Source organism: Apis mellifera, linkage group LG1 (assembly GCF_003254395.2).
Source record: "Apis mellifera strain DH4 linkage group LG1, Amel_HAv3.1, whole genome shotgun sequence".
NCBI lineage: Eukaryota > Metazoa > Arthropoda > Insecta > Hymenoptera > Apidae > Apis > Apis mellifera.
Window position 1 is genome coordinate 898,893 of NC_037638.1, and position 26,347 is coordinate 925,239.

Genomic DNA, 26,347 nt, shown 5'->3' on the forward strand with positions numbered 1-26,347 from the left:
CAGGTCAGGCAACTAGCCAGCATCTCCTTTTCCCACCTACTTCGCGAAAAACATCGAGCGGACGTGAAAATTAGTCTCTCGTTTCTTTCCAAAAAGCATTTTCAGTTTCGAGAACTTATTCGATGTTCCTTAAATCAGTGCATAAACCAGTTAACCCCCTTAAAATCTATCCAAAGGATCACAATTTCCTATTCTTTCGATAAAACGATTCGTTGCATAATAGAACGCGCGCGAGTGCAAAGATCCCGTACGGTGGACTCGACGATGGCGGACGAGCGAGTCGTACACGAGCGCCGCCGATAAGATTAGATAAACAGGCATCCAACCTCGAATCGATATTACGAATAAGCTTTTACAAGCTCGATACGAGCTCGAGTGGTTCGATCCTCGTTGCTTATGTTCCCCTCTCCTCCCAAGAAACGGTGTGCATTACGACGTACCCTTTCGTGGAAACTTTCTTTCTTTCTTTCTCTTTTCCATGACAAACCATCCGTTCCATTATCGATATATATATATATATATATATATATATATATATATATATATATATATATATATATTTCGTCCAAATTTTTCATCACCTTTCTGCATAATTGTGACTGAATTTCGTTAATGCAGCGTTTAATTTTCTCTTGTAATGCAAATATGTACTTATATACATACAAAGGGTGGCCCAAAATTAACGCAAAATTTGAATCAAATATAAAAGAAGAAGCGAAGAATCGAGTTCTTTCTCCTTTCCTTTTCTTTTTTTAAATTCTTTCATGAAAATTCGCCCGAAAGGCGGATATACGAGGATTGAGGAATAATAAGAAGGAATAACGAGCGATCTTTTTAATATTGTATTCTAATTTCTTGGGTATTTTCTAATTTCATTTCGATTGCAGGATTGAATATAAAAGATTCGAATATAAAAGAGAGTTTTCAGATATTTATTTTTTAAGCGAATCATAAACTACATAGGATAAGGTTATTTGCTGGCACATACGCACCCTTTCGTCCAAATTTTTCATCACCTTTCTGCAGCGTTTAATTTCATCTTGTAATGCGGTTGTAGGATTGTCGACGTAGACCTTTGACTTCGAATAACCCCGTAAGAGGAAATCTAATGGCGTTAAATCGCACGATCTAGGGTTCTAGGGCCAGTTCTGATCGCCGAAACGAGAGAGTACACGATCAGGAAATGTCTCGTGCGGTAATTGAATCGTTTCGTTGGCTGTATGGCACGTGGCATCATCTTGTTAAAACCACATATGTTGGCCACATATCATCCAATTTCGGCGGGAAGAACCGTGTTATCGTATCGCGATATCGAGCGCCGTTAACAGTCGCCGCTTGACCAGCCTCGTTCTCGAAAAAGTATGGTCCGATGACGCTTCCTGCCCAAAATCCGCAACAAACGGTGACACGTTGCGAGTGCATTTGTTTTTCGCTAATCACACGTGGCTTCTCCGAACCCCAAACAATTTTGGCGATCAAAGCCATCGAGGTGAAAATGTGCTTCGTCGCTTAGGATTATTTTGCTGGAAAAACCAGCATCCACTTTTTCGTGATTAATAATCCATTCCACATTGTCGTATCGTATAACGCTCCATTTTTATCAACCCTAAACTCTCAACTGTCAAATTGTTCTTTTTCTTTTTTGTTCTTGATGCAAAAGTGGCAGCAAATTCAAATCTTTTGGGACACCCTATATTTTCTTCCCAAGAACGGTGTACTTCCTTCCTGGCAAGGAAACTTTCTTTCTCTTTTCCACGACGAACCATCCATTCCATTATATATATATATATATATATATTGCTCATAGATTCACACGAAAGATTTCCTCCGTTTCTCTTCTTTCGAATCCAAATACGTAACTCGAACGTATTCTCTCGTCCGGAAAATCGTCCTTCGTGTCAGAGAAACGAAGGAAGAGGGAAAAAAAAAAAAAGAAGGGAAGGTAAATTCGTCCCTTTTTTCCCCTTTCATCCTCCTTTTTCCGTTCGATGGTTCAATCCCGGAATTAGCTCTTCGTTCTCGAGCACCGACAAACGGTGTCGTCGACGGGGTCCAACGGACGTCGAGCTCCGTGCGTGGAAACTGAGGGTTGGAGCGAAGAGAAGGGAGAGAGGAGAGGAGGACGGCATCATCCCTGCAACCATCAACCCCTGCGATGCGCCGTTCCTTCCCTCTCCGATTCTCCTCGTCCACCGTTTCGACCAAGCGATGGAGAAAGGAAGGAGAGAGAGAGAGAGAAAGATAGATATATGAGCGTATATGGAAGAGGATAACGAATAAAAATTATTCGGCGGGAAAAAAGATGCGTTTGATAAACTTGCTTCCTCGACGTGTAAGGTGTCGTTCCTTGGTGCTCGAAAGTGTAACGTGGAGAGCATTCGCGTGAATTAAGAAGGAAGGAAAGGAGAAGAGGAACTAGGACACGTTGCCCTTTCGATTTAATCTTCTCCTCTCGATCGAAATTTCAAAAGATCGATCTCTCCTTTTCTTTTTCTTCGTTCGGAAAGGAAAAGATGAATTCTCTTCCTTTCGAGGAACGTTCAAATTGGCGACAATTGGGAGTCGCAGTTAAGGACAATGGAGGAACGAGGTCGCGCTCGTCTCACAGTTAGCTTGGATGAACTCGTAGGATCTTGCGGAGTGGACGGGTTGTTGTCGTTGCACGCGGTCGAAAAGTGTTCCTTTTAACGGGCGGCCCAGTTTCTTTCGAATTAAGGAGGAGAAGATTAATGCAAGTTTTCCTCGAGGTTTTCAATCGACTTTTCGAATTTTAATTTAATTTGTTGTAATTGATGGGAGAAGAAAATGAAAGTGGATAGAGAAGGGATGGGATTTTGAGATCTATCATTTTTTGTTTTTTATTAATTATGAGATTCCTTTCTGTATTCTTTGTTTTATTTGACCTACGTGTTTTTCCTCAACGATATTTAATGATGTCGTGTCGAGAAAAAATAGAATGAATTTTTCCTTGATTCTGTTTGAAGATGAAATTTTTTTATTATGTGTTTTTTTGCAATTTGTTGTGGGTAAATTCAACGATAAGGATTCATTTTTAATTGTTTTCTAAAGTATTGTGGCGAGAAAAATGAATTGGATTAAATTGGATGAGTATTTTTATAGATCTATCATTTGGTATCTTTGTTTGGAGGATGCGACGAAATTTCTTTCTACATTTTCAGTTTTACGAATTCAAAAATTCAAGAGTTCATTTTCCAAAATATCGATGCTCAATCGAAACTTTGTTAATTTCATTGAATGTATTTTAATAAGAAATACAAGAGCAATGTGTTTCGAATTACACATTTTGTACAGGAATGTGACCTATTCAGAATGAATTAAACGCCTCGTTTCAAAACTCCTTCAAAAATCCCTTAAAATTTCATTTTTTTCTCTTTAGTTCACCTATCAATTTTATTAATCCTATTCTATTATTAATTCTTGAAATGTTTTCACTTTTTCCCCACAAAAGAAGACAATTTATGTATAATTCGTATATCATTTACCAATATAATATAATATATTTTAAATTGTATAATATAGATTAGCTTACTACTCATATATTTATATAAAATGTAATTTGAACTGGAAAGAAATTTATTTAAGAAATATTCTTTTATTTGGCTAACATGACATAAGATAACTATTTTAATATTTCTCTTACCAAAAAATATCTTTATATGCCAATCTAGGATAAAAATTTAGCTTATGTGTCCACCTTTGGAATGAAAATGTGATTAGATTAAATTATTCATTAATAAATTTATTATTAATAATTTCCTCATTATACCTTTTTACATCGATAAATTTATTATTATTTTACTTATTTTATGAATTTGGTTTGCTATTAATTTTTTATTTAATTGTAAACTGGGGATATGGAGAAAATCTGATTGATTATCAGGATTTTACTTAATATTTTATACAATAATTTTTCCTTCACCAATATTATTTTTTCTCGTCCAATTATTTCATTCACATTTTCATCGTAAACGCTTGTTCCTGCTCTCTGAAACCCATCTCACTGCAACGATATTCTTTTCGCATATTCGTTTACTCGACGATTTGACGGCCTGATGCGCACCCCGTGCACAATTCTCCTCCATTAAGCGAATCAAGGAAACGGGAAGGGCCGTGTTACCGCATTCTCTTCGAGTCGGTGAATGAAATTTCTCAATGAATCATCGTCCCACGGAATCGTCGCGTAATAGATTCGTGGGCGGTGCGTGCATTCTTCCAACCTTCGAGTGAGAAAAATCTCGATCGAGCTTCGAACGAATTTAAAAATTATATTTCGTCTCATTGATCACATTTCTTTTTACGAATTTTAGAATTATCATGTTCATCGAGCAAATTGAAGATTGAAACAGGCTTTTGTTTTTTCGCTTCTTGGAAAGATTTCTACGGAACGGTTAAATTAACACCTTTCGTGTTAGTCGAAGGCCTGGAATTTTTCTCCACGCCCCTCCACCGAGCCGCAGAAAAATCTCGTGAGAAAGTAGATATTTTTATCTACGAACAATTAACAGTGCATTAACAATTAACAATTAACAATTAACAAGTCTATCGTGTCAAATTTTCAGAAAGTTTAATAATTCGGTGCCAGCTTTCTCTGAAAATTCTTCTTTCCGATTTTTTCTTCGTTTTCGCAAGAAAACGTTAGAAAAGATGAAGAGAGAGATCGAAAAGAAAGAGAAACGATATTTTTCCCCTTCAGAGACGAGGGTGGACAATATTTCTCAGGAGCCCATCGATGAACCGCCTCGAGAAAAAGAAAGAATCTGATCTTTCGGAGAGGAAAGGATACAGATGGCCCTGTATAAACTTGTTAAAAATTTGAAACTAGAAAGGGAAAGCGTGCAAACCGAATTTTATTTTATTTAATCTTGCTTTTACGCTTCCGCTGTTTTATTTAAGAATAATTTACCAAAGATCGAAAGGAAGGAATTTGATTATTGAATTAATAATACTGTTTGGTTTGTTAAAAATTTCGAATAAAGTTTTACTTATTATATACTCGAAATGCTTGAATAATAATTTCTTCGTTTATTGATCCGCTTTTATAATTATTGTTATGTTAGGAATCATTGAAGCAATTTATCCAAGTAACTTTGAATTTTCTCCATCATTGGTGGAAGGAAAGAGTCACAAGCGAAGTTTAATCTATCTCCACTTCAGATTTTTGCTTTGTTAACGATTTTGGCGTCATCACAATGATGGAACAATGCTATAATTCAAAGAGTATTCAAAATCGTAAAAATTATTTTCATTCAAACTATTGATTATTTCAATGATATATAATTAGTACGAAACTGGGTAGAGAATATTTCCTTGCAAATTAACCAATCAGATTTTTGCTTTGTTAATGATCCTGGCTTCATCACAATGATGGAACAGTGCTATAATTCAAAGAGTATTCAAAATCGTAAAAATTATTTTCATCCAAACTATTGATTATTTCGATGATGTAATTAGTACGAAATTGGGTAGAGAATATTTCCTTGCAAATTAACCAATCAGATTTTTGCTTTGTTAATGATCCTGGTTTCATTACAAAATTATTTTCATTTAAACTATTGATTATTTCGATGATATATAATTAGTACGAAACTGGGTAGAAAATATTTCCTTTTAAATTAACCAATTAGATTTTTGTATTCCTTTCGTTCTCTTGCATATAGAGACACGGCTGTGCTTTGAGTTTTTTAACATAACGCAAGCTGATGTAGAGAAGTCAGAGGAAGAGGAATTATAACAAAAATCCTCGCTATTGTCCAAAGTACCGTTCTCTTCGTTTCAAACGCTTTGTTCACGATATTACACAGGAAGAGCTATAATTCGAATGTACAAAATCGTAAAAATTATTTCCATTTATCGAGTAAATATTCTCGAGGCTATTAATTATTTCGATATAATATTAATTTTATTCCAATACGAAATATTTAATATTTTTGTAAATTGAATCTATCGTTAGAAATTATAATTAACTTACACTATATTGATGGGAAATAAAATTTTTTGTATCACAGGAAAAGCTATAATTCAAATATTGATATTGATACTATTTCAATACAAAATATTTAATTTATGAATTAAATTATAATTAATCCACACTATATTGATATGAAATAAAATTTTTCGTATCACATTGGAAGAGCTATAATTCGAATATACAAAATAAAAATTATTTTCATTTATTAAATAAATATTCTCAAGGCTATTAATTATTTCGATATAATATTAATTTTATTCACAATGCAAATTATTTAATATTTATAAATTGAATCTATCGTTAGAAATCGTAATTAGCCCACGCTATATTGATGAGAGATAAAATTTTTTATATCACAGCGAAAGAGTTATAACTCGAATATCGTAAAAATCGTAAAAAAATTATTTTCATTTACGAAGTAAATATTCTCGAAACTATTATTTCGATATAATATTATTAATACTATGAAGAAACGAAATTACATTATAAATTATAAATTAAAATCTGAGAAGTAAGAGAAAAAAATTTTTTTCTATCATAACGATTAGAATTCTCTGGATTCTGTGCTCATCGAATCGTTCAAGTATAATTCACGATGGAAATGAAAATCAAGAAAGTGAAGAAAAATTCCTCGAGACTTCTTTCCAGACGAACCAACATATCCCCACATACATATCACCAATTATTATTTATTCTTTTCACACTTATAATTGATAATACAATTCATAACTCAACCCTTATAATTACACTTGTACTTAAATTCAAATTGAAAGTCAGATAAGTCAAATCTGAATCTAGAATAATAAACACATAAAATTGCTTGATTCTCCATCATATTACCAATTATTACTTTTCACGCTTATAATCGATAATGTAATTCATAATTCAATATAATTCACACTTATACTTAAATTATAATTCAAATAATTGAAAATTATTATCATCGTATAGATAGATATCGAATTTAAATCTAGAACGATAAACACGTAAAATTGCTCCATCATATCACCAATTATTCTTCTACTTATTCTTTTCACACTTATAATCGATAATATAATTCATAATTCAATCCTTATAATTCACACTTATATTTAAATTCAAATAATTGAAAATTACTATCATCGTATATCATATAGATACATCTAATCTAAAACTAAAACGATAAACACAATAAAATTGCTCGATTTTTCATGTCACCAATTATTATTTATTCTTTTCACATTTATAATCGATAATATAATTCATAATTCAATCCTTATAATTCACATATATATATAACTATACTTAAATTCAAATTGAAAATTATTATCATCGTATAGATAGGTCGAATATGAATCTAGAATCTAGATAAACACGTAAAATTGCTCGATTCTTCATCATATCACCAATTATTATTTATTCTTTTCACACTTATAATCGATATAATTCATAATTCAATCCTTATAATTCACACATATATATATATGTATATAATTATACTTAAATTCAAATAATTGAAAATTATTATCATCGTATAGATAGGTCGAAACCTGAATCTAGAACGATAAACACAGTAAAATTGCTCGACTCTCCATCGTCACAGTTGCTATTTAACCTCGTGCAACGCCTTCATTCACTCCTGCCCATTGTTTCCCGCAATTCGTTCAATTGGAACGTGTTTTCGGCTCCAACCACGCATTATATACACGCGCACGCTCGCGTAAGTTTCGCGCAATTGGAAGAATCCTCGAACGGGACGCGATTCAATTTGGGAATAGCTCGACTCGTCGTTCCTTGAAGACGGTCTCGACCTTTGCTTGCGTATTTTCTTTCTTTTTTTTTAGCCATTCCTCGTCCAATTAAGCCGCGGACAGGAAAGGAGAATAAATTTACGGAACGGTATTCTCGGGAATTGCCACGGGATACCGATAAATAATTCGCCTTATTTAAGCTTGAATGACGTTCAATTAAACGCAATTTAAATATATAAAACGACCGATGTTTCTATTGGCGCACAATGCTCCTCCATTCGATTATTATTATTATTATTCGTAATATATTTCTGTAATGGAAACGCGTTCTTTCTTCTAAGACTCGCTTTTATACGTAATTTAATCTTAATCTTAATGATGTGCAAAAATAAGATCTTCGACTTGTCGATCGAGTTATCTTCAAAAGAGAAGAAAAATTCCCCTCGTATCATCGATTAACAGGATTGATATATATTTATCTCGATATAAGAACAAATCGAAAATCGGCAAATCATGATCGAAAACAAACATCGATAAAGAAAAAAAGAAAGAGAGATTCGTTCAGAGATCGATCGATGTGCGAGCGCGTTTGTTTAACAGAAAGCTATTCCATCGAGATGGATGGAAATAATTCTTGAACAATGAACCTCCTGCGTTGATGGAAGAGAGAAAAAAAAGTGGAGGGGGAGAAACATTCGAGAGAGAACGAAAAGGCAAAGATTAAAAAAGAATTAAGAAATTTCTTTGAAATACAAAATTCATCAAATTTATATTCTCTCTTTACGGAATCTAATCTTTCTAATCACGAGTAATTTTTATCCCTATCCCAATCATTCAAGAGGAAAAAAAGAAAAATTCGAAGAATTTCAATCGGTAAGTAGGCTAAAGGGAGAATGATGTATATTGAGAGAGAGAGAGAAGTGAAAAGGCAGGAGGGCAATGGAGAAACTAAGGGATGGAAGCGAAGGGATGGATTTAAGCCGGGCGTGTACGCGCATATGCACGTAGCCAGCTATTCTGTTGATTCAGCTTGGCCTCGCAGAGTGCTCGTTCCACGACGTGGAACAGCGAACACGAAACGACGTCGATATCGATTTTACGACTGACGGATTAGTTCCTCCACTTTTCCCTCTCCCTCTCTCTCTCTCTGTCTTTTTTTCGAGAGAAAGACTCTCGTCGTTAGCTCGTTCCATTGTGGTCGCGGCTAAAGAGGCAGCGACAAGAAACGTTTCGTTCTCCCCGAGCGGAGATTAAGGGAGAGGATGACGATGAGAGGAAGAAGGGAGGAAAAAAAAAAAGTATCGTCGTTGATAAACTTATCGATCCACGTGTCTGACAGATATCTACGATAATAATTCTTTTTAAGAATATTCAATTTTATTCGTTACACTTTTATTTTATCGTATTATTACATTGAGTTGAGATCAAAGGAGGATATAAATAACCTCGAATAGTAAGTTTTTCGACGATACTTTTCAATTATTTGATAAGAAAGTGGAGGAAAAAATTTGGAGGAAGTAGCCGAGCGCGTTCGTAATATTAAATAGTAACGTCGTTATTATCGGAATTTTACGTACGCGTGTATCAATCGCGTTGTAAATAAAGCTTAAATAAAGCCAAAGTCGGGGAGAATGATCGGCGATAAAACTCGGAGCGAACAATCTTATCGCTCGAATTCGTGTGACTGCGTTTTCGAGGATCGAAGTTGTAAAGCGACGAGCAAAGTTTTAGGAGAGCGTCCGAGTTAAGTGCATTCCTGGGTATCGCGCTTCCTTGCTGACATCAGATGTAACCATTGTAAAAGATTTACGAGAAACTTTCGAACGGTGGATCCGATTCTCTCGAAACTCGGCAAACTTGATACACGCCTGTATTATATATATGTATATATTTATCTTTTTCTATCTTTTTTCACACTTCTCTAAACAGAGAATTGAGGATCTCAATTCTATTACACCAATAATTATAAAATATTTATTTAATGTCAATTTTCAAGCAAATTTTTTATTTAAAAAAAAAATGTGGAATTTTTTTCATATTTCTCTACAAATATCATTGAGGACCTTAATTTTTATACCAATAATTATAAATACTTGTCTATAAACATCATTGAGGATCTATCAATTCTATTACAATTCTATTACAATAATTATAAAATATTTATTTAATATCATGTTTAATATTTAAGAATAAAACTTTCAAGCAGATTTTCTATTTTAAAAAAAAAAAAGTATGGAACTTTTTTCATACTTCTTTACAAACATTATTGAGGATCTCAATTCTGTTACACCAATAATTATAAAATATTTATTTAATATCAACTTTCAAGCAGATTTTCTATTTAAAAAAAAAAAAAATGTGGAACTTTTTTCATACTTCTCTACAAATATCATTGAGGATCTCAATTCTATTACACCAATAATTACAATATTTAATATTAAAATTTATTTATTAATAAATTATTAATATTAAAATTTAATATTTATTAAAAATATTTATTTGATATCATGTTTAATATTTAAGAATAAAACTTTCGAACAAATTTTCTATTTAAAAAAAAAAAAAATATAGAACTTTTTTCACTTCTCTACAAACATCATTGAGGATCTCAATTCTTATACCAATAATTATAAAATATTTATTTAATATCATGTTTAATATTTAAGAATAAAACTTTCAAGCAGATTTTCTATTTTAAAAAAAAAAAGTATGAAATTTTTTTCATACTTCTTTACAAACATTATTGAGGATTTCAATTCTGTTACACCAATAATTATAAAATATTCATTTAATATCAACTTTCAAGCAGATTTTCTATTTAAGAAAAAAAAAATATGGAACTTTTTTCATATTTCTTTACAAACATCATCGAGGATCTCAATTCTATTACAATTCTATTACAATAATTATAAAATATTATTTTTAATATCATATTTAATATTCAAGAATAAAACTTTCGAGCAGATTTTCTATTTGAAAAAAAAATATGGAACTTTTGTTCTTCATTCATATCAACGCCTACAATTACACAATCATATATTTAATATTTAAGAATGGAAGCTTGTACATATATCTCACATTTATTTCCTCAAAGATTCTCGAACCTCAAACCTCTACAAGTAAATAGAGAAAAGTATATTTCTTTTCCATTCACACGCGCGAAATCCCCCCTTTTCCCCTCTTCGACGATATTCCTCGAAGGCATTCCTCCAGTTTTCAGGCCCACGTCCACGTCCAGGCACCACGATGTCGCGTTTCCATAGCATAATACACGAAACGGAGCTCGATTTCACCTCGCGTCTTCCCTGTTCCCTTATCGATACCGATCTCATTGATATTCGAGTTGGGTTAGCCCAGAACGAGAAAAAGAATTCGATCGATCGGATCGTGAGCGCGAGAACGCGCCGCGAGTGAGATGAATATTAATAAGGGGGCGGTTGTCTAGACAGGATCGAATTTTTTTCTCCTCCCCCCTCTTTTGCATCGATTTTTCCACGGATGCAGAAAAAAGGATCTACTAGCTGCGGCGTGGAAATGGAATGCGCCTTCGTCAGATTTATTTTTAGCCGTGATTTATTTTGAACGAAGCAGGGAGGGGGGGAGAGAAAGTTATGCAATGAAAAATACGAAGGAGAGGGGAGGGAGGGATTGTGATTCTCGGATGTGTGTTTGTGAGTCATGCTCCGTAAATCGACTCTTATCGCCTCGCTTGCCGATTTCTCTTTAATGAAACGGGAGATACGAGATCTGAATCGGTTTGCCGATTTTCGCGAGCTTCCAATTTTTCCTCGAATCGATATAATTTTATAATTAAGTTCAAGAGAAGGAAGGGGAGGAATATTTTTTTGAAATGTTTTGTAATTTGTTTAAGAGAAGAAAGGGGAAGAATATTTTTGAAAATTTTTTAATAGTATGTACATCATGATAAATTATATTTGCAAGGATATCTACGGCGAGGTTCAAAAAACAGAGGAGTTGCTCGACTCGATCGAAATCGATATAATTTTATAATTCGTTCAAGAGAAGAAAGGGAATATTTTTGAAAATTTTTGAATACTCGTTGTATACGCATCGTGATAAATTATATTTGCAAGAATATCTATGGCGAGGTTTAGTAAAACGGAGGAAACGGAGTTGGAGAGCTGCTCGACTCGATCGAAATCGATATAAAATTTTATAATTCGTTCAAGAGAAGGAAGAGGAAGAATTTTTTTTTTTAAATTTTTGAATACTCGTACGCGATCGAAATCGATATAAAATTTTATAATTCGTTCAAGAGAAGAAGGGGGAAGAATATTTTTGAAAACTTTTGAATACTCATTATATACGCATTGTAATAAATTATATTTACAAAGATATCTACGGCGAGTTTCAGTAAAACAAAGGAATTGGAGAGCTACTCGAATCGATCGAAATCGATTATAATTCGTTCAAGAGAAGGAAGGGGAAAAATATTTTTGAAAATTTTTCAATACGATGTGCATCGATACGTATGTGCATCGTAATAAATTATATTTACAAGAATATTTACGAAGTTTAGTAAAACGAAGGAAACGGAATTGGAGAGCTGCTCGAATCGATCGAAATCGATATAAAATTTTATAATTCGTTCAAGAGAAGGAAGAGGAGGAATATTTTTCGAAATGTTTTATAATTCGTTCAAGAGAGGAAAGGGAATATTTTTGAAAATTTTTGAATACATACACGAGTATGTGCATCGTGATAAATTATATTCGCAAGGATATCTACGACGAGGTTCAATAAAACGGAGGAAACGGAGAGCTCGACTCGTCGCGTCGCTTCCTTAATTCCATTCGATTTAATTAAACTAAATTCCATCCAATTCACTCTCACCGGCTGCTAACAGGTAAACAGGTTCCGTTTTAAACAAACGGAAAGAGAGAGTACGAGATTGAAATATCTAACTAAATAAACTAAATATATCTAATTCCCTGTTTTTCCTTCGTAAAAAAAGAAAAAGAAAACTGACAACCTCATCATACACGTTTAAATACTCACCCTTCCCTGAAAATTTTTCACTCTCTATCGCGTCAATTTTTACGACTCGAAGAAAAATACACCTTTGAAATTTAAGTCTCCAATTGCGAATTCAATTTTAAACAACTTCCTCTTCTTTTCCTTTCCTTTCTCGATAACTCAACCTAACCCTATCACCCTAACATTTCCACCTCTCTCTCTATTCTTCCCAGATCGAAAAAACGAAAAACACCGATTAAAAACATTGATAAAAGAGATACGTTAACGTTCCCACAGAATTCGGCCCCGTATAAATAAACTCGAGCTGATCCAGTATCCAGGTTGCGCAGGTTGAAAAGTAGCTGGTTACGTGGTAGCGCGGCGCGCGATAAATTGTTCGCCGAACGAGGAGGAGGAGGGGGAGGGGGGGGAGAGGGCGGAGGAGAGCGATCGGTGCGGTTGCGCGTGCGCGAGACGCGCGGTGAAAGAGTCTCGAAGGAGATTTTACGACTTGTTCGACTCGAGGCGCGCCGGTTTCGACGATTACCATACGAGGGAGAGCCTCGGGTAATTTCTTGCGTCCATCCGTGTAGCGTTTGCTCGTCCCGAGTCGCGAGTCGGCTTCGAATTAGAACACGTGTAACGCGGGTTTGCAAGCGGGTGGCAAAAGCGCGGGAAAAGGTAAAGTCGGTTTTCGACGAATTTATCACACGCAGGTAATACAGTTTTAAGAAAATTTGGAAACTTAATTTATTAAATGGTCGTTTTAAGAAAATTTGGAAACTTAATTTATTAAATGGTCGTTAAAAGGGTGGAGGTTGAATGAGGAGGGAAGAAGAGGGGTATCGTCAATTGTCGACGATAGTCGAGAGGAAGGATGTAATTGTGTTGCGAATCGAATGAGTAAATCTTTTTAAACGGTTTCTACGTTTTTCAACGAGCGGTCAATGGCCAGGGAATGGCAGGAGGGTAATGAAGAAAATTCTGATTTTAATCTTCGAACGGGCATAAAACGAAGGTACCGTTACAATATCTTATAAGATCGTCAAGTGAAATAAATTGCTTCGAGGTGTTTTTTTCTCTCTCTCTCTCTCTTTCTCGAGGTTTTGTTATTAACAGGATGTGCGGTGAATTGTGTATACGCGGTGAAATCAAAAAAATTTTCCTTCCTCCTCCCCTCTGTAATTGTAATTTCCCCTGCCAATTTTATACACAATAATACGAGAAAGAGCGCTAAATTGCTTGCAATTTAATCTCTCGATCTTGCGCTCCCTCGATACTTGCGCGGTTTCTCGCGGTTTCTAAATACTTTCTCGGGAATACGGGTATAATCTCCGTGAAATTTATATCGTTACGTTTTACATATAAAAAGGATGATTTTTTACATCGAGGTAAATTTTACTTCTCCGTTGTTTACGATCCGGACGACCGCGGAGAAAGAATACAATGATTAATTGTAATTTCTTAGAAGTAACGCGGATCGGAGGATTTTAATTTTAAACGAAAGGAAGGAAGGAACGAACGAATACAACTATTTCTGTAATATAAGACTTTTTTTTCGATATCTTCGAGTTTCGTTTAAAAACTTTTAGACGTTTTATCTAACTTTCCAACTCGAAATTATTTCCATATTTTTTTTTACATTTCAAAAACTTTCGAATAACCGCAGATTCTCTTGAGAGTTTTTTAAAATAAATTTTATTCTCATTAAATATCCGATTTGCTCTTTGAATAAATTCGTACTCGTATTTTTCGCGAGCAGATCTCGTTATTCGAAAACGATGGTAAAATAAAGAAAAGATTGTCGGTGGATCGATAAAGAGAGAGAGAGAGGGGGGGGAGATGAAAAGTGGTCGATCCGGGATTCTATCGAATTACGTTGGTGGGCACCCTTCGATTTCACGAGTGATCGGTCTCCTCGCCGGAAGGTGGGAGGGCGGTTAACCGGAAGTCCTATCGAGGGAGATCCGGCTCGTGGATACTCTTCTCCTGCCCCGCGTCGCTAGAAACTTGCCCCGAATTCCGACTCGGATCTCGCCGCGATACGATACGCGCGATAATAACGATATCGATTTCGACCGAATTCACCATTTTACGCGCGAGCGAGCCGAAACTTTGTTAACATCGCGTAAACATTGATACGTGGAAATTGGCCCCGATATTATTAATGTAACGGTGTTATTTATCGGATTAATTGCACGCTCTGTTACGCAGAAATCGAACGTTGAGGGGTGTTTGGGTTAATCGTCGATTAAATGGAAATAGAGAAAGAGCTGATTGGGTCTTGATATCCGATAAAATTTCATTTAAGAACGCGTAAGTGTCTGCGGTTATTCGATCCCTTCGAATGGTATGCAAAAATAATTAAAAGTTCTCTGCTCCTTTTAAACGAAATATTCTAAAAATATTCAAACAGCAAATTGGATCTTAATAAAGAAAGAAAAAGGAATAAAGAAAGTTCAAATAAAATATTTTCTTCAACCTCGTCCTTCAGACACGTCGACTAGAAAAGCTACTGCGCGAGACGTTCGATTATGGCACGCTAGCCCAATTAACTCCCTTTCCTAACGAAAAAGAAGCGACAAAAAGAGTAGTCGCGTCTCAGTTTCGCTATCTGTAACTCCCCTCCCTTCGTTTCGAAGGGGAAGAGTCAGAGGTGTAACTCCCCCTCTCCTCGATTCCCACGAGCACTTGGCCGCTTCTAGAGAAAGAAGGAAAGTGAAGGAAAAAAAAAGAGGAGGGGAGAGTCACGGCAAGTGCAGGAACGAAACCCAGTAGCGCCAGCCCTCGTCCGTTGTTTACACACGATTATGCCTCTGCTTGAAAATCGGAGAAGGACGAGGCAGCAATCTTTCTCTCTCTCTCTTTCTCTCTCTCTCTCGCTCGCTCGCTTTGAAATCGGAGAAGTTCCGAGGGCCGAGAAGTTTAGTTCGATTTGAAAAAGCAGCCCACTTGATTAGAATTTCTCAGAGAGGCAGAAATTTTCCGTGGAAAAAATTGTCTTCCCGTTTGTCTTTTTTTCTCGATAATAATAATTTTCGAGAGGGGAAGAATTCGATTGGAAGAAAATCGCGGGGACCGAGTGGTTAGCCACTTGGGCTGTCGAGCCGAAAGAAGCGTGGCGATCGATACCGTGACGACACAACACAGCCGCACGCACACACGCGCACGCACACGAGCGACGAGTACGTGTACGAGTTGCATCGAGTATTGATTTCGAGTGGTTACCATCGACTTTTTATTATCCTCATCGGGAGCATCTTCTCTCCTTTCATCCGTTTTCTTTTTCTCCTGTTCTTCCCCTCTCTCTCTCTCTCCTGCATTCCTCCTTGTAACGCGATACTCGGCCACGCTCGGTCAAGTATGTTGTCAGAATGCGACCCTTTTAACACCGCGAGAATCGTGTCTCTCTCTCTCTCTCTCTCACTCGGCCGAACAACGACGGAATTATTTACGTTTATATAAATATCCGAAACAAGGGATATAGAACGTAATATTTTCTTTTCCCCCTCCGTCTCTTCAAATCCACTTCACTTCTGAAAAACACGTGTTCCTTAAATTGAAACGTTCGTGCCACTTTGTATCATTGAACGTATATATAAATATATATAGGAATTGTTTACGTTAGTAAGCTTTCATTGGGAAACATTTCATTGTTCCGTATCACGTTTGCTATACCATATATATACATATTTCAACGTTCCTCTCGCGTTCCACTGGCGAATTAAGAATGGAGCAGTTAGGAAAAGGCGTGGAAGAACGTGGCATGCACGGCAAATAAGAGAGGTGCGCGATTAGACGAGGCTATCCATCTCGCGATTGATCACACGTTTCGCTCCGCAGCGCGATTGCAAATTGTGATGTTTATTGAAAGGGTGATGTTCGATGTAACGGTGCGCGATTTTCGCGGTGAAATGACGGCGTTCCGCCAGCGGCCATTGTCGCGATACGCTACGGGCCTCGCCGAGCATCCGTTCCCAAACCCATCCATTACGGGCCACGGCCGAAAGGATTCCCCATTTTAACGACTCGTGCGTTGCAATGTTTATGCGTTGGAGCAATGTTTGCCCTTGGATAATTTGAGGAACGATTCGATGGTATTGTTAAAGACGATCGACTTGAAAATTGTACGTAGAATTTAATAAATTTGGAAAAGGTGAACCTTGTCCTTTCCGGTAATTTTAATTGTAAAAGAGACGGAAGGAGAGATGGGATAATTCTGGATAATTCTTCGAAAAAATATTCCATCGATAATTACTCGTGTCTTCGTGGATCAAAAGATAATATAAATATTTTTCAACTCGATAATTCGCGATCAATCGTGTATCTTCTTTGAACGAGTCCAAGCGTTGTTTAATAAAAAAAAAAAGATAGAATTCAATAACAGAAAAAAAATCGTATCGTGGGTGTCTTCGTCGATGGAGTCCAAAGAATTTGACTACTTGAAATCTTTGTAGGTATTTGGGTGTAACGAAACTATTGTTATAAAAATAGTACAAAGATGGTTTATTAAAAAAATTATTTACAACGTAAAACTTGAAAGCATTCTATACAAAGATGAGGTTGGTCGGAACAATTTGGACAAAAAATCGTTATACGACAACATTTTTCTTTTCAACATTGGAACGAATTGGGGCAGAAATTTTAACCACTCGGCAAACATTCAAACTGTTTGTGTAGAGGATCTCAGCAATGTAACGATGCGACAGACCACTGGCGACTCGCATTACTAAAACATCAGTACTTAACTGAATACGCTGAAGGAGATTTTGTTGGCAGTCAACGTGTTAATTGCGATCAATCTTCCTCGAACGAATTAAAGAAGTCTAAAAGAATTAAATATTCTTAAAGTCGATAATTCGCGTTGTTTAATAAAAAAAGAGATAAAATTCAATAACAGAAAATCTTCGAAAAAAGATTCCATCGTACGTGTTAAGAAGTTATAAATATCTTTCAAGCTAGTAATTTGTGTTTAATTACAATGTTAAGAAAAAAGACAGAATTCAATCGTGTGTCTTCTTTGAACGAGTCTAAAAGAATTGAAAAGAATCAATAGCAGAAAATCTTCGAAAAAAGATGTTGTATCGTTCGTCGAACTAGTAATTCATGTATGTTTGATTGCAATCAATCGTCGAGTCGAAATATTTTTGAAGTCGATAATTTGTTTAATAAAAAAAAAGAATTCAATAGCAGAAAATCTTCGAAAAAAGATTGCATTGTGCATGTCTTTATCGATCCAAGGAATTATAAATATCTTTCAAGCTAGTAATTTGTGTTTAATTGCAATGTTAAGAAAAAAGACAGAATTCAATCGCGTGTGTTTTCTTTGAATGAGTCTAAAAGAATCGAAAAGAATCAATAGCAGAAAATCTTCGAAAAAAGATTGCAATCAATCGTATATGTTGATTTCAACGAATCCAAATATTTTTGAAATCAATAATTTATGTTATTTAATAAAAAAAAAAGACAGAATTCAATAGCAAAAAAATTATATATGTTGATTTCAACGAGTCGAAATATTTTTGAAATCGATAATTTGCATTGTTCAATAAAAAAAAAAAAAAAATAGAATTAAATAGCAGAAAATGTTCGAAAAAAGATTGCATCGTGCCTGTCTTCTGGTAATTCATATATGTTTGATTGCAATCAATCGTATATTATATCTTCGTCGATTTCAACGAATCGAAATATTTTTGAAATCAATAATTTGCGTTGTTCAATAAAAAAAAGACAGAATTCAATAGCAAAAAATCGTACATATCGATTTTAACGAGTCGAAATATTTTTGAAATCGATAATTTACATTGTTCAATAAAAAAAAAAAAGACAGAATTAAATAGCAGAAAATGTTCGAAAAAAGATTGCATCGTGCGTGTCTTCTAGTAATTCATATATTCAATCAATTTTATATGTCTTCATCGATTTCAACGAATCAAAATATTTCTGAAATCGATAATTTACATTGTTCAATAAAAAAAAAAAGACAGAATTAAATAGCAGAAAATGTTCGAAAAAAAATTGCATCGTGCCTGTCTTCTGATAATTCATATATGCAATCAATCTTATATGTCTTCATCGATTTCAATATTTTTGAAATCGATAATTCGCGCAATTATATCGAGAAAGAATACCAATAACGATCGAAAAATACGGATAAAAAAAACTAAGTAACACAATAACCCGAATAATAACGACTTCTGACGAGCGAAGCGCGTCCATTTTCGATCAGTCTGTGACTAAAGAGAAAAATTCGCGGGCTTGGTTATTGTCCTTGGTTGGTCCTCCGCCAGCCTCCATTGCATCCTGCCTGTTCTTTTTTCTTTCCCTCGGAGCAGAGGGGAGTCATCTCCCTTCTCACGAGGATAGAGACCGGAATGGGCAAGGAACAATCGTCCTACGCGACAATGCACGTAACGCGAGACGAGCGTAGGTGGTCTTTGGTGCTCTCTCGGACAGAAGTCTCTCTCTCCCTCTCTCTCTCTCCCTCTCTCTGTCCTTCCTCAAAGCTCGCCCGACCTTAAACGGTCGGAAACCTTCCACGAAGAATAACGACGAATCGCGCACAATTATTGGGAAATTGCTTCCCACGAGAGGTTCTAACTTGTTAAGCCCCTTCTGCGTCGTCGTCCACCGACCGACTGCTCGGTCAAGAGCCCTCTTATTGGATAAAGAGAGAGAGAGATTGCGTATTTTCAACTCGATTTGAAATCGAGTTGAAATTGATGGAATTTGAGTGGCTAAGGTTTAAGATTCTTTCGCTTCTTCCTCTATAAAGATAGAGAGAGATGGAAAAGGGAGAGTTTAAAGTAATTCTTTTCTTTCTTTGGAAAAAGATTGAGGAGGTTGTACAGTTATGTAGTGGTTCGAGGGATTGTTGCGATAATATCTGTGCAAACCGGGGACAGAAACGGAAACGTAGAAGATAGAAGGAGGCACGTAGCGCTGGTTGGTTGAACGGGAACATTTGGAGTGCACGTGGCACGTGGTCGCAAAAACTTTGGAGAACTTGAGTTGTCTGTTCACGTCGAAACGCGCGTGAATGCACGCGGGATACACGGTATGTATGAAATCGTGTACACGTTGCTTTCTCTGCATTATTCTTCGTCGAGGAAATTCACGTCGTAACACGTGCTGACCAAAATTTTCCACGTACTTTCCCCTTTCCCTAGGAGATAGAATCGGGGGTAACATCTGGGAACGATTCGAGGAGAAGAACTTGAAATGCGTGCAAAATCGGGCCATCGGGATTTACTATCTCGAAATAGTCGAGCTTTTTCTACTCGAAAATGATTCTGAAAAATTTTGTTCGAATATTTGATAATGGAATTTTCGTCGATAACAATTTTTCATCGAAATCGATCTTTTTCTAGTCGATATTCGAAAAGTAATGACAGTAGGTGGTTTTGAAAATGACGAAATCGTGAATTAGATTTTATTGGATAATAATCGCTATATTTTAAAAGTCAGGATGAATTTTGCAAGCTTCGAATAATAACAATTGTATTTTTATCGAAGCTAATCTGGATAAATTTTCTCCAAGGATCAATAATATGTAAGAAAATTGAAAGATTGGAAATAATTCGATACGATTATGAATGCATCTCTTTCTCGAGTCTCTGTATTCGACATTAAATACACAACATGGTTTTAAAAATGACATCATCATTGCAACCAGAATTTTTTGTTATTCGAAGAAATATTTAACAAAATTTTGAAATAATAATATTCTAGAAATTAAAATAAATTTTATATAAGCTTTCTAAATAACAATTTTAACTATTTTAATATCTGGACAAATTTCCTCCTTAAAAATCAATGATATGCAAGAAAATTGAGAATCGATTGGAAATAACTCGATTCTAGACAGTTTTGAAAATGATGTCTTCATGAATCGACCAGAATTTTTTACTATTCGAAGAAACATTCAAATAAAAACAAAATTTTCAAATAACAATATTCTAGAAATCGGAATAAATTTTATATAAATTTTGTAAATAACAACTTGCGTTTTTTAACTGTTTCAACATCTGAATAAATTTCCTTTAAGGATCGATATGCAAGAAAATTATGCAAGAGAGTCGATTGGATGTAACTCGATTCTAGACGGTTTTGAAAATGACATCACCATGAATCGACTATTGAGACTAAAATATTTTATTATTTGAAGAAACATTCGACAAAATTTTTAAATAACAACATTCTAAAAATCTATTTATAACTGATCGAATTTCCTCCAAGGATCGGCGATATCCTTGAAATTTGAGAATTGACTGATATAATAATTGAATATATAATAAAATCACTCGATACGATTACCTATACGACGGTTTGGAAAATGACGTCACCATGAATCGACCATTGCAATCAGAATATATTTCCATTACTCGAACAAACATTGGACAAAATTTTTAAATAAGGATATTCTAATTTCCTCCAAGGATCAGCGAAATCCTTGAAAATTGAGAATTGATATAATAATTGAATATATAATAAAATAACCCGATACGATTATTATTGACGCTTCTCGAATATTCGATCTTGGACGATTTTAAAAATGACGTCACCATGAATCGACCATTGCAATCAGAATATATTTCCATTACTCGAACAAAACATTGGACAAAATTTTCAAATAACGATATTCTAATTTCCTCCAAGGATCAGCGAAATCCTTGAAAATTGAGAATTGACTGATATAATAATTGAATATATAATAAAATAACTCGATAAGATTATTTATTGATACTTCTCGAATATTCGATCTTGGACGGTTTTGAAAATGAATCGACCATTGCAATCAGAATATATTTCCATTACTCGAACAAACATTGGACAAAACTTTCAAATAACGATATTCTAATTTCCTCCAAGATATCAACGATATCCTTGAAAATTGAGACGTAGCTCTCTTTTACTCTTAACTGGAAATAATTCGAGGCGAGTACATCTCCTCGGTCCTCGGTCACCGGTGAAAAGTAGCGACGCCCGATGCCTTCTGCAAATTGATTCGAGCCGGAGAAACTGGTCTGGAGCCCGGAGTTTCAGAGACCGGATGCTCTTAATGATCGGCAATTTTAGCGCGACTCTTGCTCTGCCGTTCCCCGCGACCACGCGTGCAACCGCACGCACCTTCTCCCTCCCTTCTCCCTTCCTTCCACGCGTCTTAAAAAAAAAAAAAGAAAAGAAAAGAAAGGAAGAACCGTGTCACCCTCCCCACGTTGAATATCCCTTTTCCACCGATTCAATCCCTCGAATTTGTACGGTAATTACGAGGAGGACGGCCGTGGCCGCGTAATTAGGAGGGAAAATTAATGGGGCGGCGGATTGAATGGGAATGCCGAAAAAAACGTTTCGTGGTTCATTAACAGTGGCCAACTTTTAATCGCCGCGCAATTTTATTTTTCGTTTTTAAAAAATTTATGTAATTAACCCTCTCTCTCTCTATTTATCTCTCTCTCTATTTCTATCTATCTATCTATTTATCTATCTATCTATCTATCTATCTATCTATTTATTTCTCTCTCTATATATATATATCTCTTTCTCTATCTGTCTATCTATCTATTTATCTCTCTCTCTCTCTCTCTCTCTCTCTCTCTCTCTCTCTCTATCTATCTATCTATCTATCTATCTATCTATCTCTATCTCTATCTATTTCTCTATCTATCTATTTATCTTTCTTTTTCTCTTTGTCTGTCTGTCTGTCTGTCTGTCTCTCTCTCTCTCTCTCTATCTATCTATCTATCTATCTATCTATTTATCTATCTCTCTCTATCTCTATTTCTGTCTCTGGTGAAAGGGGATGTATCTCTTTTCATCGCGTTTGTGTCGTCGATATTTAACTTTGGATGAACGAAATTGTTTAGCGAGCAAGATTCGCAAGGTAAAATAACGTGGAATAACGTGGTTTAATTATAAAGACATTGTTCGGGGAGCCAAGTGTCAGGGATTTGCGTCAAATATGGCGGGAGGAGGGATTAGCTGCCTCTGTGAAGTGGATTACGAAGGCAGGATTAATTCTCGTGTATATCTCTCTGTTTTCAAATCCGTTTTTTGAAGTAACAACAGAGAATAGACGAAAGAAATACACGAAGAATAAGAAGAAAAATTCGGCAAACTATCGAGAAATGGACGTTAATTTTATTAGAAGAGGGCGAAATATCGATAATTTTCTCTCTTTGTTGATGGCACCCTCCTTTCTCCTCCCCTCGTTTGAAGAAGAGTGGGCACGAAAAGGCACTCCTCCTCGGAGAGGGCCATGGTTCTTTTATTTTCCTCGAGGGGAGGGGATAGCAAGGACTCCCGATTATCCATTCGTCCTGAAAGCCTTCACGTTCTCGACGACAACCCCCCTTTTCTGTTTCACAACAGCTCTCGCGAGGATAGCTGCGGGCGCACGCGAGCCTGCATCGCGATGCATCTTTATCCTCGGTCAAATCCTAGAAATTTCCGTTTTGGAATCGAAAGATTCGTAATTGTAATTAATTACTCGCAACGCCGACGTTTCGAACCGTTAGTACTTGGATTCGAGCGATACTTATTTACGATTGATCTTTTTTATCATATCTCACGAAGCGTGGAACGATACATCGTCGAGTAAGCTACGTTTATTTTTACTTCTTCTTTAATTCATCCGAATACGCGTAGAATTTTCACGCTTCCCAACAGTTCGTATTCGAACGACGACCCTTCGAAGCATTTCGTTTCCCAATCTATTCAATCCTAATCTCGTGGAACAACGTAACGTGACGTTGGACGTTCGCGATCGGACTTAACCCGAGCTCGACGATCCTGCCAATAGGAACATCGTTTCCAAAGTTTTTCGGTTCCGTGTTAATGATCGGCTCGAGCGAGGATCGGCTCGATTTTTCGTCCATCGAGCGACTTGGAAATTACTTGCGGGGGAGGGAAAGCGGTGGTGAAGATTGGGATCGAAGCGCGAGACGCGTAAAAAGAGGAATAACAGCGAAAGACATCGGACAAGGTGTTTTCGTCGCGACCAGGATGCACGTTGGCTTTGTAAAATATTGCACGAAACGACTAAATTTTCCTTCTTTCTTTCCACGTAGAAGATACAACGAAAATATAAAAGTTTTCTACTTGTAAGAAATTGGTCGAACGTATTCAAAAATCGTCTGGAATTGTCAATTCAATATGAGAGAAACTTCGAATACGTCGGAGACACGTTAATTTTTATCTATCGATGGACGAAGATGGCTAAATTATAGAAAATTATAGAAAGTTATATATAAATTATAGAATTCGAAAATCATCTCGAATTGTTAATTCAATATGGAACTTCGAATATGTCGAAGACACGATATAACGAAAGACCAAAATATAAAAGTTTTCTACTTGTAAGAAATTGATCGAACATTTATATTTATATTTCAAGAATCAAATTCATATTATGCTGATAATTTAATTTTATTTCATAATATAGTTATAATAATTATTATTATAATTTCAACATTGACTATTTATATCATTTTAGACTTACTTTTAAATTCTCAAACTTATTTTTATTAAAAAATCATAATATTGAAATTATTTGAACAGTAATACCAATTATTATTTTATTAATCATTTGTTTTCCTTCATTAAAAATTTTATACTTAATTGACGAAATTGTAAATCCATTCTTTTCAATTGAATTAATTGGTCATCAATGATATTGATCATATGAATATCCAGAATTTAATAATATTGAATTTGATTCATATATGCTAAATTATTTAATTCGAAAATCATTTCGAATTGTCAATTCAATATGAGAGGAACTTCGAATATGTCGAAGACACGTTAATTTTCATTTATCGATGGACGAAGATGGTGCACGTATTCTCTTTATATTTCTTTACACGTAGAAGATACAACGAAAATATAAAAGTTTTCTACTTGTAAGAAATTGATCGAGCATATTCGAAAATCGTCTCGAATTGTCAATTCAATATGAAACTTCGAATATGTCGAAGACACGATACAACGAAAGACCAAAATGTAAAAGTTTTCTACTTGTAAGAAATTGATCGAGCATATTCGAAAATCGTCTCGAATTGTCAATTCAATATGAGAAGAACTTCGAATATATTGAAGACACGATACAACGAAACACCAAAATATAAAAGTTTTCTACTTGTAAGATCGAGCATATTGGAAAATCGAGTTGAAAGAAACGAGATGTTGGAAAATGGTGGGAACAATGGGCCTAATAAGTATAGATTTTATCGCGTTTAATTTGCTTTGTCGCGTTTCGAAACGAAACTGGAACGTTATTAAACGGTTAGAAAGAAAACTTAGCCACCTATCCTCTGGCCGCTACGGGTATAAATTCTCGTTTATCGTCCAGATAACGAGCACACGAGCATAATTGCGGTTAACGACACCGCCGTTAACGATCCTCCAACTGCAACGAGAGGATCGGATGGAAAAAGAGAGAAGAAGAAGAAGAAAAAGAAGAAAAAGAAGAGAAAAGATAGAATGTCGCAAGCGTACCAGTTTTCCAGAATTCCAGGAAACTGGAGGCTACGTCGAAGGGTCGAAGGGCGCGAAACGAATAAATTGATCTCTTTCCATCCTCGCTCGAGGAAAAGTTTCCTTTCTGGGTCGCGATCGAAAAACAACGAAAAAAAAAAAAGAAAAGAAAAGAATAATCCTCGCTCCACTTTATTTTATTTACTTCGTTGACGTTCATTTGCAATTCGTTTGCCCGATTACATTACCCTTTGTCTATGAAACTGCCTCGTTCACGAATTCAATATATTCTTCGACCCTTTTCCAAACTTTTTTTTTCCTTTTCTCCTCTCCTTTTTTTTATTAATATAACATCGATATATCATAAATATAACATTTATTAATATAAATCGATCCACGAACACACGTGTTACGAGTATATAATAATAATAATAATAATCGGACAAAATATGGAATCGTAATGGATGAATTAATCGTGTGGCAATTGTTAACGCATCTCGAGGAATTGATTATTGTTATTCAACGGCGTGTTTTATCGCGTCATACATTGGCGCCTCGAGAGCGTTTCTCAGCGAGGATCGGGAAAGAGAAAAGGGGTTACGATTGTTATTCTCTTCCTAAGCCGCCCAATCCCGATAATTTAACGACACGATGATATCTCGGTTGGTCGGTTCGTCGTAACGAGCACGATAATTTCAATATTCGATCGCTCCTCTCTGAAACGTCTGCGAACCTCTGTTAAGAAATGTAACGCCTCGATCTAATCGCTTGCATATTCAATTACAACTCTGCGCGCGAACGCACACTTCTTCCTCCCTCCCCCCGCTTTCGCCACCTTGTACCAAGTGCTTCAAGTCGACTCGATTCAAATTGGCCGAGAGAGAGAGAGAGAGAGATATTTTCTCACAAGTGGGTTACTTCAATCTCTTCCTCTCTTCGTATCTCGAATTAATTTTTTAAATTGAACTGTTGTACTTTATCGAGGGAAAATAACGTCTTGCGTCTCTGTTTTATAGATAAATAATAATTTCCAAGAAGTAATTTTATATATATATATATATAGATCTGTTTTAAAATTAATTTTATTTCTTAAACAAGTTCGCAAGTATTAACATAATTTAATCATTTGTATTATTTTTGTTCTCTAGAGAGAGAGAGAGAGAGAGAGAGAGAGAGA

At 35.5% G+C, this 26,347-nt stretch overlaps 1 protein-coding gene and 1 non-coding gene across 3 annotated transcripts in view; both read left to right on the top strand.

The window, feature by feature from the left end:
- The window catches only part of Nedd9 (neural precursor cell expressed, developmentally down-regulated gene 9), a 116,880-nt gene that overhangs the window by 18,466 nt on the left and 72,067 nt on the right, over nucleotides 1–26,347 (top strand).
- Nucleotides 20,005–20,139, top strand: Mir3766 (microRNA 3766). The gene has a single exon (NR_039460.1). It is a non-coding gene; the product is annotated as a microRNA 3766 (primary transcript).